The following is a 14,851-nucleotide window of genomic DNA, read 5'->3' as shown; positions in this document are numbered from 1 at the left end:
AGAGTTCCGAAGCATTTTTAAACTTCAGCGGAATTCTGAGAACAATGGATGAATTCCGAAGCATTTTTAATGTTCATCATAATTCCGAGAATCATGGAAGAGTTCCAAAGCATTTTTAAACTTCAGCAGAATTCCGAGAACAATGGAAGAGTTCCGAATCATTTTTAAACTTCAGCAGAATTCCAAGAACAATGGAAGAGTTCTGAAGCATTTTTAAACTTCAGCGGGATTCCGAAAACAATGGAAGAGTTCTGAAGCATTTTTAAACTTCAGTGGAATTCTGAGAACAATGGAAGAATTCCGAAGCATTTTTAAACTTCAGCAGAATTCCGAGAACCATGGAAGAGTTCCGAAGCATTTTTAAACTTCAGCAGAATTCCGATAACATTGGAAGAGTTCCGAAGCATTTTTAAGCTTCAGCAGAAATCTGAGAACAATGGAAGAGTTCCGAAGCTTTTTTAAACTCCGGCGGAATTCCGAGAACAATGGAAGAGTTCCGAAGCATTTTTAAACGTCAACGGAATTGCGAGAACAATGGAAGAGTTCCGAAGAATTTTTAAGCGTAAGAGGAATTCAAAGAACAATGGAAGAGTTCCGAAGCATTTTTAAACTTCAGCAGAATTCCGAGAACAATGGAAGAGTTGCGAAGCATTTTTAAACTTCAGCAGAATTCCGATAACAATGGAAGAGTTCCGAAGCAATTTTAAACTTCAGCAGTATTCCGAGAACAATGGAAGAGTTCCGAAGCATTTTTAAACTCCAGCGGAATTCCGAGAACAATGGAAGAGTTCCGAAGCATTTTTAAACTTCAGCGGAATTCCGAGAACAATGGAAGAGTTCCGAAGCATTTTTAAACTTTAGTGGAATTCTTAGAACAATGGAAGAGTTCCGAAGGATTTTTAAACTTCAACGGAATTCCGAGAATAATGGAAGAGTTCCGAAGCATTTTTAAACTTCAGCAGAATTCTGAGAGCAATGGAAGAGATCCGAAGCATTTTTAAACATCAGCAGAATTCCGAGAACAATGGAAGAGTTCCGAAGAATTTTTAAACTTCAGCGGAATTCCGAGAACAATGGAAGAGTTCCGAAGCATTTTTAAACTTCAGCAGAATTCTGAGAACAATGGAAGAATTCCGAAGCATTTTTAATGTTCATCATAATTCCGAGAATCATGGAAGAGTTCCAAAGCATTTTTAAACTTCAGCAGAATTCCGAGAACAATGGAAGAGTTCCGAATCATTTTTAAACTTCAGCGGAATTCCAAGACCAAAGGAAGAGTTCTGAAGCATTTTTAAACTTCAGCGGAATTCCGAGAACAATGGAAGAGTTCTGAAGCATTTTTAAACTTCAGCGGAATTCTGAGAACAATGGAAGAATTCTGAAGCATTTTTAAACTTCAGCAGAATTCCGAGAACCAAGAAAGAGATCCGAAGCATTTTTAAACTTCAGCAGAATTCCGAGAACAATGGAAGAGTTCCGAATCATTTTTAAACTTCAACGGAATTCCGAGAACAATGGAAGAGTTCTGAAGCATTTTTAAACTTCAGCAAAATTCCGAGAACAATAGAAGAGTTCTGAAGCATTTTTAAACTTCAGCGGAATTCCGAGAACAATGTAAGAGATCCAAAGCATTTTTAAACGTCAGCAGAATTCCGATAACAATGGAAGAGTTCCGAAGCATTTTTCAATGTAAGAGGAATTCTGAGAACAATGGAAGAGTTCCGAAGCATTTTTAAACTTAAAAGGCGTTCCGAGAACAATGGAAAAGTTCCGAAGCATTTTTAAACTTCAGTAGAATTCCGAGAACAATCGAAGAGTTCTGAAGCATTTTTAAACTTCAGCAGAATTCTGAGAACAATGGAAGAGTTCCGAAGAATTTTTAATCTTCAGCCTAATTCCGAGAACAATGGAAGAGATCCGAAGCATTTTTAAACTTCAGCAGAATTCCGATAACATTGGAAGAGTTCCGAAGCATTTTTAAGCTTCAGCAGAAATCTGAGAACAATGGAAGAGTTCCGAAGCTTTTTTAAACTCCGGCGGAATTCCGAGAACAATGGAAGAGTTCCGAAGCATTTTTAAACGTCAACGGAATTCCGAGAACAATGGAAGAGTTCCGAAGAATTTTTAAGCGTAAGAGGAATTCTAAGAACAATGGAAGAGTTCCGAAGCATTTTTAAACTTCAGCAGAATTCCGAGAACAAGGGAAGAGTTCCGAAGCATTTTTAAACTTCAGCAGAATTCCGAGAACAATGGAAGAGTTCCGAAGCATTTTTAAACTTCAGCAGAATTCCGATAACAATGGAAGAGTTCCGAAGCAATTTTAAACTTCAGCAGTATTCCGAGAACAATGGAAGAGTTCCAAAGCATTTTTAAACTCCAGCGGAATTCCGAGAACAATGGAAGAGTTTCGAAGAATTTTTAAACTTCAGCATAATTCCGAGAACAATGGAAGAGTTCTGAAGCATTTTTAAACTTCAACGGAATTCCGAGAACAATGGAAGAGTTCCGAAGCATTTTTAAACTTCAGCAGAATTCCGCGAACAATGGAAGAATTCCGAAGCATTTTTAAACTTCAGCTGAATTCCGAGGACAATGAAAGAGTTCCAAAGCATTTTTAAACGTAAGAGGAATTCCGAGAACAATGGAAGACTTCTGAAGCATTTTTAAACTTCAGCAAAATTCTGAGAACAATGGAAGAGTTCCGAAGCATTTTTAAACTTCAGCGGAATTCCGAAAACAATGGAAGAGATCTGAAGCATTTTTAAACTTCAGCAGAATTCCGAGAACAATCAAAGAGTTCTGAAGCATTTTTAAACTTCAGCCGAATTCCGAGAACAATGGAAGAGATCCAAAGCATTTTTAAACGTCAGCGGAATTCCGATAACAATGGAAGAGTCCCGAAGCATTTTTAAATGTAAGAGGAATTCCGAGAACAATGGAAGAGTTCCGAAGCATTTTTAAACTTCAGCAAAATTCCAAGAAGAATGGAAGAGTTCCAAAGCATTTTTAAACTTCAGCAGAATTCCGAGAACAATGGAAGAGTTCCGAAGCATTTTTAAACATAAGTGGAATTCCGAGAACAATGAAAGAGTTCCGAAGCATTTTTAAACTTCAGCAGAATTCCGAGAACAATGGAAGAGTTCCAAAGCATTTTTAAACGTCAGCGGAATTCTGAGAACAATGGAAGAGTTCTGAAGCATTTTTAAACGTAAGAGGAATTCCAAGAACAATGGAAGAGTTCCAAAGCATTTTTAAACTTCAGCAGAATTCCGAGAACAATGGAACAGATCTGAAGCATTTTTAAACGTAAGAGGAATTCCGAGAACAATAGAAGATTTCCGAAGCATTTTTAAACTTCAGCAGAATTGCGAGAACATTGGAAGAGTTCCGAAGCACTTTTAAACTTCAGAGGCGTTCCGAGAACAATGGAAAAGTTCCGAAGCATTTTTAAACTTCAGCAGAATTCCGAGAACAATCGAAGAGTTCTGAAGCATTTTTAAACTTCAGCAGAATTCTGAGAACAATGTAAGAGTTCCGAAGAATTTTTAATCTTCAGCCTAATTCCGAGAACAATGGAAGAGATACGAAGCATTTTTAAACTTCAGCAGAATTCCGATAACATTGGAAGAGTTCCGAAGCATTTTTAAGCTTCAGCAGAAATCTGAGAACAATGGAAGAGTTCCGAAGCTTTTTTAAACTCCGGCGGAATTCCGAGAACAATGGAAGAGTTCCAAAGCATTTTTAAACGTCAACGGAATTCCGAGAACAATGGAAGAGTTCCGAAGAATTTTTAAGCGTAAGAGGAATTCTAAGAACACTGGAAGAGTTCCGAAGCATTTTTAAACTTCAGCAGAATTCCGAGAACAAGGGAAGAGTTCCGAAGCATTTTTAAACTTCAGCAGAATTCCGAGAACAATGGAAGAGTTCCGAAGCATTTTTAAACTTCAGCAGAATTCCGATAACAATGGAAGAGTTCCGAAGCAATTTTAAACTTCAGCAGTATTCCAAGAACAATGGAAGAGTTCCAAAGCATTTTTAAACTCCAACGGAATTCCGAGAACAATGGAAGAGTTCCGAAGCATTTTTAAACTTCAGCGGAATTACGAGAACAATGGAAGAGTTCCGAAGCATTTTTAAACTTTAGCGGAATTCTTAGAAGAATGGAAGAGTTCCGAAGGATTTTTAAACTTCAACGGAATTCCGAGAATAATGGAAGAGTTCCGAAACATTTTTAAACTTCAGCAGAATTCCGAGAGCAATGGAAGAGATCCGAAGCATTTTTAAACATCAGCAGAATTCCGAGAACAATGGAAGAGTTCCGAAGAATTTTTAAACTTCAGCGGAATTCCGAGAACAATGGAAGAGTTCCGAAGCATTTTTAAACTTCAGCGGAATTCTGAGAACAATGGAAGAATTCCGAAGCATTTTTAATGTTCATCATAATTCCGAGAATCATGGAAGAGTTCCAAAGCATTTTTAAACTTCAGCAGAATTCCGAGAACAATGGAAGAGTTCCGAATCATTTTTAAACTTCAGCGGAATTCCAAGAACAATGGAAGAGTTCTGAAGCATTTTTAAACTTCAGCGGAATTCCGAGAACAATGGAAGAGTTCTGAAGCATTTTTAAACTTCAGCGGAATTCTGAGAACAATGGAAGAATTCTGAAGCATTTTTAAACTTCAGCAGAATTCCGAGAACCATGAAAGAGATCCGAAGCATTTTTAAACTTCAGCAGAATTCCGAGAACAATGGAAGAGTTCCGAATCATTTTTAAACTTCAACGGAATTCCGAGAACAATGGAAGAGTTCTGAAGCATTTTTAAACTTCAGCAGAATTCCGAGAACCATGAAAGAGATCCGAAGCATTTATAAACTTCAGCAGAATTCCGAGAACAATGGAAGAGTTCCGAATCATTTTTAAACTTCAACGGAATTCCGAGAACAATGGAAGAGTTCTGAAGCATTTTTAAACTTCAGCAGAATTCCGAGAACAATAGAAGAGTTCCGAAGCATTTTTAAACTTCAGCAGAATTCCGAGAACAATCGAAGAGTTCTGAAGCATTTTTAAACTTCAGCAGAATTCTGAGAACAATGTAAGAGTTCCAAAGAATTTTTAATCTTCAGCCTAATTCCGAGAACAATGGAAGAGATCCGAAGCATTTTTAAACTTCAGCAGAATTCCGATAACATTGGAATAGTTCCGAAGCATTTTTAAGCTTCAGCAGAAATCTGAGAACAATGGAAGAGTTCCGAAGCTTTTTTAAACTCCGGCGGAATTCCGAGAACAATGGAAGAGTTCCAAAGCATTTTTAAACGTCAACGGAATTCCGAGAACAATGGAAGAGTTCCGAAGAATTTTTAAGCGTAAGAGGAATTCTAAGAACAATGGAAGAGTTCCGAAGCATTTTTAAACTTCAGCAGAATTCCGAGAACAAGGGAAGAGTTCCGAAGCATTTTTAAACTTCAGCAGAATTCCGAGAACAATGGAAGAGTTCCGAAGCATTTTTAAACTTCAGCAGAATTCCGATAACAATGGAAGAGTTCCGAAGCAATTTTAAACTTCAGCAGTATTGCGAGAACAATGGAAGAGTTCCAAAGCATTTTTAAACTCCAACGGAATTCCGAGAACAATGGAAGAGTTCCGAAGCATTTTTAAACTTCAGCGGAATTACGAGAACAATGGAAGAGTTCCGAAGCATTTTTAAACTTTAGCGGAATTCTTAGAAGAATGGAAGAGTTCCGAAGGATTTTTAAACTTCAACGAAATTCCGTGAATAATGGAAGAGTTCCGAAACATTTTTAAACTTCAGCGGAATTCTGAGTACAATGGAAGAATTCCGAAGCATTTTTAATGTTCATCATAATTCCGAGAATCATGGAAGAGTTCCAAAGCATTTTTAAACTTCAGCAGAATTCCGAGAACAATGGAAGAGTTCCGAATCATTTTTAAACTTCAGCGGAATTCCAAGAACAATGGAAGAGTTCTGAAGCATTTTTAAACTTCAGCGGAATTCCGAGAACAATGGAAGAGTTCTGAAGCATTTTTAAACTTCAGCAGAATTCCGAGAACCATGAAAGAGATCCGAAGAATTTTTAAACTTCAGCAGAATTCCGAGAACAATGGAAGAGTTCCGAATCATTTTTAAACTTCAACGGAATTCCGAGAACAATGGAAGAGTTCTGAAGCATTTTTAAACTTCAGCAGAATTCCGAGAACAATGGAAGAGTTCCGAATCATTTTTAAACTTCAGCGGAATTCCAAGACCAAAGGAAGAGTTCTGAAGCATTTTTAAACTTCAGCGGAATTCCGAGAACAATGGAAGAGTTCTGAAGCATTTTTAAACTTCAGCGGAATTCTGAGAACAATGGAAGAATTCTGAAGCATTTTTAAACTTCAGCAGAATTCCGAGAACCAAGAAAGAGATCCGAAGCATTTTTAAACTTCAGCAGAATTCCGAGAACAATGGAAGAGTTCCGAATCATTTTTAAACTTCAACGGAATTCCGAGAACAATGGAAGAGTTCTGAAGCATTTTTAAACTTCAGCAAAATTCCGAGAACAATAGAAGAGTTCTGAAGCATTTTTAAACTTCAGCGGAATTCCGAGAACAATGGAAGAGATCCAAAGCATTTTTAAACGTCAGCAGAATTCCGATAACAATGGAAGAGTTCCGAAGCATTTTTAAATGTAAGAGGAATTCTGAGAACAATGGAAGAGTTCCGAAGCATTTTTAAACTTCAGAGGCGTTCCGAGAACAATGGAAAAGTTCCGAAGCATTTTTAAACTTCAGCAGAATTCCGACAACAATCGAAGAGTTCTGAAGCATTTTTAAACTTCAGCAGAATTCTGAGAACAATGTAAGAGTTCCGAAGAATTTTTAATCTTCAGCCTTATTCCAAGAACAATGGAAGAGATCCGAAGCATTTTTAAATGTCACTGGAATTCCGAGAACAATGGAAGAGTTCCAAAGCATTTTTAAACTTCAGCGGAATTCCAAGAACAATGGAAGGGTTCAGAAGCATTTTTAAACTTCAGCTCATATCGGAGAACAATGGAAGAGTTCCGAAACATTTTTAAACTTCACCAGAATTCCGAGAAAAATGTCAGAATTCCGAAGCATTTTTAAACTTCAGTAGAATTCCGAGAACAATGGAAGAGTTCCAAAGCATTTTTAAACTTGAGCGCAATTCTGAGAACAATGTAAGAGTTCAGAAGCATTTTTAAACTTCAGCGGAATTCCGAAAACAATGGAAGAGTTCCAAAGCATTTTTAAACTTCAGCAGAATTCCGAGAAGAATGGAAGAGTTTCGAAGCATTTTTAAACTTCAGTGGAATTCCGAGAACAATGGAAGAGATCCGAAGCATTTTTAAACGTCAGCGGAATTCCGAGAACAATGGAAGAGTTCCGAAGCATTTTTAAACGTAAGCGGAATTCTAAGATCAATAGAAGAGTTCCGAAGCATTTTTAAACTTCAGCGGAATTCCGAGAACAATGGAAGAGATCCAAAGCATTTTTAAACATCAGCAGAATTCCGAGAATAATGGAAGAGTTGCGCAGCATTTTTAAACGTAAGCGGAACTCCAATATCAATGGAAGAGTTCCGAAGCATTTTAAACTTCAGCAGAATTCCGAAAACAATGGAAGAGTTCCGAAGCATTTTCAAACTTTAGCAGAATTGCGAGAACAATGGAAGAGTTCCGAAGCATTTTTAAACTTCAGAGGCGTTCCGAGAACAATGGAAAAGTTCCGAAGCATTTTTAAACTTCAGAGGCGTTCCGAGAACAATGGAAAAGTTCCGAAGCATTTTTAAACTTCTGCGGAATTCCGAGAACAACCGAAGAGTTCTGAAGCATTTTTAAACTTCAGAAGAATTCCGAGAACAATGGAAGAGTTCCGAAGCATTTTTAAACTTCAGCCTAATTCCAGGAACAATGGAAGAGATCCGAAGCATTTTTAAACGTAAGCAGAAGTTTGAGAACAATGGAAGAGTTCCAAAGCATTTTTAAACTTCAGCGGAATTCCAAGAACAATGGAAGAGTTCCGAAGCATTTTTAAACTTCAGCTCAATTCGGAGAACAATGGAAGAGTTCCAAAACATTTTTAAACTTCACCAGAATTCTGAGAAAAATGTAAGAATTCCGAAGCATTTTTAAACTTCAGCAGAATTCTGAGAACAATGGAAGAGTTCCGAAGCATTTTTAAACTTCAGCGGAATTCCGAGAACAATGGAAGAGTTCTGAAGCATTTTTAAACTTCAGCAGAATTCCGAGAACAATGGAAGAGTTCCGAAGCATTTTTAAACATCATTGGAATTCCGAGAACAATGGAAGAGTTCCAAAGCATTTTTAAACTTCAGCAGAATTCCGAGAACAATGGAAGAGTTTCGAAGAATTTTTAAACTTCAGCATAATTCCGAGAACAATGGAAGAGTTCTGAAGCATTTTTAAACTTCAGCGGAATTCCGAGAACAATGGAAGAGTTTCGAAGCATTTTTAAACTTCAGCAGAATTCCGCGAACAATGGAAGAATTCCGAAGCATTTTTAAACTTCAGCTGAATTCCGAGGACAATGAAAGAGTTCCAAAGCATTTTTAAACGTAAGAGGAATTCCGAGAACAATGGAAGACTTCTGAAGCATTTTTAAACTTCAGCAAAATTCTGAGAACAATGGAAGAGTTCCGAAGCATTTTTAAACTTCAGCGGAATTCCGAAAACAATGGAAGAGATCTGAAGCATTTTTAAACTTCAGCAGAATTCCGAGAACAATCAAAGAGTTCTGAAGCATTTTTAAACTTCAGCCGAATTCCGAGAACAATGGAAGAGATCCAAAGCATTTTTAAACGTCAGCGGAATTCCGATAACAATGGAAGAGTCCCGAAGCATTTTTAAATGTAAGAGGAATTCCGAGAACAATGGAAGAGTTCCGAAGCATTTTTAAACTTCAGCAAAATTCCAAGAACAATGGAAGAGTTCCGAAGCATTTTTAAACTTCAGCAGAATTCCGAGAACAATGGAAGAGTTCCGAAGCATTTTTAAACATAAGTGGAATTCCGAGAACAATGATAGAGTTCTGAAGCATTTTTAAACTTCAGCAGAATTCCGAGAACAATGGAAGAGTTCCAAAGCATTTTTAAACGTCAGCGGAATTCTGAGAACAATGGAAGAGTTCTGAAGCATTTCTAAACGTAAGAGGAATTCCAAGAACAATGGAAGAGTTCCAAAGCATTTTTAAACTTCAGCAGAATTCCGAGAACAATGGAAGAGATCTGAAGCATTTTTAAACGTAAGAGGAATTCCGAGAACAATAGAAGATTTCCGAAGCATTTTTAAATTTCAGCAGAATTGCGAGAACATTGGAAGAGTTCCGAAGCATTTTTAAACTTCAGAGGCGTTCCGAGAACAATGGAAAAGTTCCGAAGCATTTTTAAGCTTCAGCAGAATTCCGAGAACAATCGAAGAGTTCTGAAGCATTTTTAAACTTCAGCAGAATTCTGAGAACAATGTAAGAGTTCCGAAGAATTTTTAATCTTCAGCCTAATTCCGAGAACAATGGAAGAGTTCCGAAGCATTTTTAAGCTTCAGCAGAAATCTGAGAACAATGGAAGAGTTCCGAAGCTTTTTTAAACTCCGCCGGAATTCCGAGAACAATGGAAGAGTTCCAAAGCATTTTTAAACGTCAACGGAATTCCGAGAACAATGGAAGAGTTCCGAAGAATTTTTAAGCGTAAGAGGAATTCTGAGAACAATGGAAGAGTTCCGAAGCATTTTTAAACTTCAGCAGAATTCCGAGAACAAGGGAAGAGTTCCGAAGCATTTTTAAACTTCAGCAGAATTCCGAGAACAATGGAAGAGTTCCGAAGCATTTTTAAACTTCAGCAGAATTCCGATAACAATGGAAGAGTTCCGAAGCAATTTTAAACTTCAGCAGTATTCCGAGAACAATGGAAGAGTTCCAAAGCATTTTTAAACTCCAACGGAATTCCGAGAACAATGGAAGAGTTCCGAAGTATTTTTAAACTTCAGCGGAATTACGAGAACAATGGAAGAGTTCCGAAGCATTTTTAAACTTTAGCGGAATTCTTAGAAGAATGGAAGAGTTCCGAAGGATTTTTAAACTTCAACGGAATTCCGAGAATAATGGAAGAGTTCCGAAACATTTTTAAACTTCAGCAGAATTCCGAGAGCAATGGAAGAGATCCGAAGCATTTTTAAACATCAGCAGAATTCCGAGAACAATGGAAGAGTTCCGAAGAATTTTTAAACTTCAGCGGAATTCCGAGAACAATGGAAGAGTTCCGAAGCATTTTTAAACTTCAGCGGAATTCTGAGAACAATGGAAGAATTCCGAAGCATTTTTAATGTTCATCATAATTCCGAGAATCATGGAAGAGTTCCAAAGCATTTTTAAACTTCAGCAGAATTCCGAGAACAATGGAAGAGTTCCGAATCATTTTTAAACTTCAGCGGAATTCCAAGAACAATGGAAGAGTTCTGAAGCATTTTTAAACTTCAGCGGAATTCCGAGAACAATGGAAGAGTTCTGAAGCATTTTAAACTTCAGCGGAATTCTGAGAACAATGGAAGAATTCTGAAGCATTTTTAAACTTCAGCAGAATTCCGAGAACCATGAAAGAGATCCGAAGCATTTTTAAACTTCAGCAGAATTCCGAGAACAATGGAAGAGTTCCGAATCATTTTTAAACTTCAACGGAATTCCGAGAACAATGGAAGAGTTCTGAAGCATTTTTAAACTTCAGCAGAATACCAAGAACCATGAAAGAGATCCGAAGCATTTTTAAACTTCAGCAGAATTCCGAGAACAATGGAAGAGTTCCGAATCATTTTTAAACTTCAACGGAATTCCGAGAACAATGGAAGAGTTCTGAAGCATTTTTAAACTTCAGCAGAATTCCGAGAACAATAGAAGAGTTCCGAAGCATTTTTAAACTTCAGCAGAATTCCGAGAACAATCGAAGAGTTCTGAAGCATTTTTAAACTTCAGCAGAATTCTGAGAACAATGTAAGAGTTCCGAAGAATTTTTAATCTTCAGCCTAATTCCGAGAACAATGGAAGAGATCCGAAGCATTTTTAAACTTCAGCAGAATTGCGATAACATTGGAAGAGTTCCGAAGCATTTTTAAGCTTCAGCAGAAATCTGAGAATAATGGAAGAGTTCCGAAGCTTTTTTAAACTCCGGCGGAATTCCGAGAACAATGGAAGAGTTCCAAAGCATTTTTAAACGTCAACGGAATTCCGAGAACAATGGAAGAGTTCCGAAGAATTTTTAAGCGTAAGAGGAATTCTAAGAACAATGGAAGAGTTCCGAAGCATTTTTAAACTTCAGCAGAATTCCGAGAACAAGGGAAGAGTTCCGAAGCATTTTTAAACTTCAGCTGAATTACGAGAACAATGGAAGAGTTCCGAAGCATTTTTAAACTTCAGCAGAATTCCGATAACAATGGAAGAGTTCCGAAGCAATTTTAAACTTCAGCAGTATTCCGAGAACAATGGAAGAGTTCCAAAGCATTTTTAAACTCCAACGGAATTCCGAGAACAATGGAAGAGTTCCGAAGCATTTTTAAACTTCAGCGGAATTACGAGAACAATGGAAGAGTTCCGAAGCATTTTTAAACTTTAGCGGAATTCTTAGAAGAATGGAAGAGTTCCGAAGGATTTTTAAACTTCAACGGAATTCCGAGAATAATGGAAGAGTTCCGAAACATTTTTAAACTTCAGCAGAATTCCGAGAGCAATGGAAGAGATCCGAAGCATTTTTAAACATCAGCAGAATTCCGAGAACAATGGAAGAGTTCCGAAGAATTTTTAAACTTCAGCGGAATTCCGAGAACAATGGAAGAGTTCCGAAGCATTTTTAAACTTCAGCGGAATTCTGAGAACAATGGAAGAATTCCGAAACATTTTTAATGTTCATCATAATTCCGAGAATCATGGAAGAGTTCCAAAGCATTTTTAAACTTCAGCAGAATTCCGAGAACAATGGAAGAGTTCCGAATCATTTTTAAACTTCAGCGGAATTCCAAGAACAATGGAAGAGTTCTGAAGCATTTTTAAACTTCAGCGGAATTCCGAGAACAATGGAAGAGTTCTGAAGCATTTTTAAACTTCAGCGGAATTCTGAGAACAATGGAAGAATTCTGAAGCATTTTTAAACTTCAGCAGAATTCCGAGAACAATGGAAGAGTTCCAAAGCATTTTTAAACGTCAGCGGAATTCTGAGAACAATGGAAGAGTTCTGAAGCATTTTTAAACGTAAGAGGAATTCCAAGAACAATGGAAGAGTTCCAAAGCATTTTTAAACTTCAGCAGAATTCCGAGAACAATGGAAGAGATCTGAAGCATTTTTAAACGTAAGAGGAATTCCGAGAACAATAGAAGATTTCCGAAGCATTTTTAAATTTCAGCAGAATTGCGAGAACATTGGAAGAGTTCCGAAGCATTTTTAAACTTCAGAGGCGTTCCGAGAACAATGGAAAAGTTCCGAAGCATTTTTAAACTTCAGCAGAATTCCGAGAACAATCGAAGAGTTCTGAAGCATTTTTAAACTTCAGCAGAATTCTGAGAACAATGTAAGAGTTCCGAAGAATTTTTAATCTTCAGCCTAATTCCGAGAACAATGGAAGAGTTCCGAAGCATTTTTAAACTTCAGCAGAATTCCGATAACATTGGAAGAGTTCCGAAGCATTTTTAAGCTTCAGCAGAAATCTGAGAACAATGGAAGAGTTCCGAAGCTTTTTTAAACTCCGGCGGAATTCCGAGAACAATGGAAGAGTTCCAAAGCATTTTTAAACGTCAACGGAATTCCGAGAACAATGGAAGAGTTCCGAAGAATTTTTAAGCGTAAGAGGAATTCTAAGAACAATGGAAGAGTTCCGAAGCATTTTTAAACTTCAGCAGAATTCCGAGAACAAGGGAAGAGTTCCGAAGCATTTTTAAACTTCAGCAGAATTCCGAGAACAATGGAAGAGTTCCGAAGCATTTTTAAACTTCAGCAGAATTCCGATAACAATGGAAGAGTTCCGAAGCAATTTTAAACTTCAGCAGTATTGCGAGAACAATGGAAGAGTTCCAAAGCATTTTTAAACTCCAACGGAATTCCGAGAACAATGGAAGAGTTCCGAAGCATTTTTAAACTTCAGCGGAATTACGAGAACAATGGAAGAGTTCCGAAGCATTTTTAAACTTTAGCGGAATTCTTAGAAGAATGGAAGAGTTCCGAAGGATTTTTAAACTTCAACGAAATTCCGTGAATAATGGAAGAGTTCCGAAACATTTTTAAACTTCAGCGGAATTCTGAGTACAATGGAAGAATTCCGAAGCATTTTTAATGTTCATCATAATTCCGAGAATCATGGAAGAGTTCCAAAGCATTTTTAAACTTCAGCAGAATTCCGAGAACAATGGAAGAGTTCCGAATCATTTTTAAACTTCAGCGGAATTCCAAGAACAATGGAAGAGTTCTGAAGCATTTTTAAACTTCAGCGGAATTCCGAGAACAATGGAAGAGTTCTGAAGCATTTTTAAACTTCAGCAGAATTCCGAGAACCATGAAAGAGATCCGAAGAATTTTTAAACTTCAGCAGAATTCCGAGAACAATGGAAGAGTTCCGAATCATTTTTAAACTTCAACGGAATTCCGAGAACAATGGAAGAGTTCTGAAGCATTTTTAAACTTCAGCAGAATTCCGAGAACAATGGAAGAGTTCCGAATCATTTTTAAACTTCAGCGGAATTCCAAGACCAAAGGAAGAGTTCTGAAGCATTTTTAAACTTCAGCGGAATTCCGAGAACAATGGAAGAGTTCTGAAGCATTTTTAAACTTCAGCGGAATTCTGAGAACAATGGAAGAATTCTGAAGCATTTTTAAACTTCAGCAGAATTCCGAGAACCAAGAAAGAGATCCGAAGCATTTTTAAACTTCAGCAGAATTCCGAGAACAATGGAAGAGTTCCGAATCATTTTTAAACTTCAACGGAATTCCGAGAACAATGGAAGAGTTCTGAAGCATTTTTAAACTTCAGCAAAATTCCGAGAACAATAGAAGAGTTCTGAAGCATTTTTAAACTTCAGCGGAATTCCGAGAACAATGGAAGAGATCCAAAGCATTTTTAAACGTCAGCAGAATTCCGATAACAATGGAAGAGTTCCGAAGCATTTTTAAATGTAAGAGGAATTCTGAGAACAATGGAAGAGTTCCGAAGCATTTTTAAACTTCAGAGGCGTTCCGAGAACAATGGAAAAGTTCCGAAGCATTTTTAAACTTCAGCAGAATTCCGACAACAATCGAAGAGTTCTGAAGCATTTTTAAACTTCAGCAGAATTCTGAGAACAATGTAAGAGTTCCGAAGAATTTTTAATCTTCAGCCTTATTCCAAGAACAATGGAAGAGATCCGAAGCATTTTTAAATGTCACTGGAATTCCGAGAACAATGGAAGAGTTCCAAAGCATTTTTAAACTTCAGCGGAATTCCAAGAACAATGGAAGGGTTCAGAAGCATTTTTAAACTTCAGCTCATATCGGAGAACAATGGAAGAGTTCCGAAACATTTTTAAACTTCACCAGAATTCCGAGAAAAATGTCAGAATTCCGAAGCATTTTTAAACTTCAGTAGAATTCCGAGAACAATGGAAGAGTTCCAAAGCATTTTTAAACTTGAGCGCAATTCTGAGAACAATGTAAGAGTTCAGAAGCATTTTTAAACTTCAGCGGAATTCCGAAAACAATGGAAGAGTTCCAAAGCATTTTTAAACTTCAGCAGAATTCCGAGAAGAATGGAAGAGTTTCGAAGCATTTTTAAACTTCAGTGGAATTCCGAGAACAATGGAAGAGAT

Source organism: Phyllobates terribilis, unplaced genomic scaffold (assembly GCF_046119375.1).
Source record: "Phyllobates terribilis strain yellow unplaced genomic scaffold, ASM4611937v1 Scaffold_4__5_contigs__length_816908805, whole genome shotgun sequence".
NCBI lineage: Eukaryota > Metazoa > Chordata > Amphibia > Anura > Dendrobatidae > Phyllobates > Phyllobates terribilis.
This window is presented reverse-complemented; position numbering follows the sequence as displayed.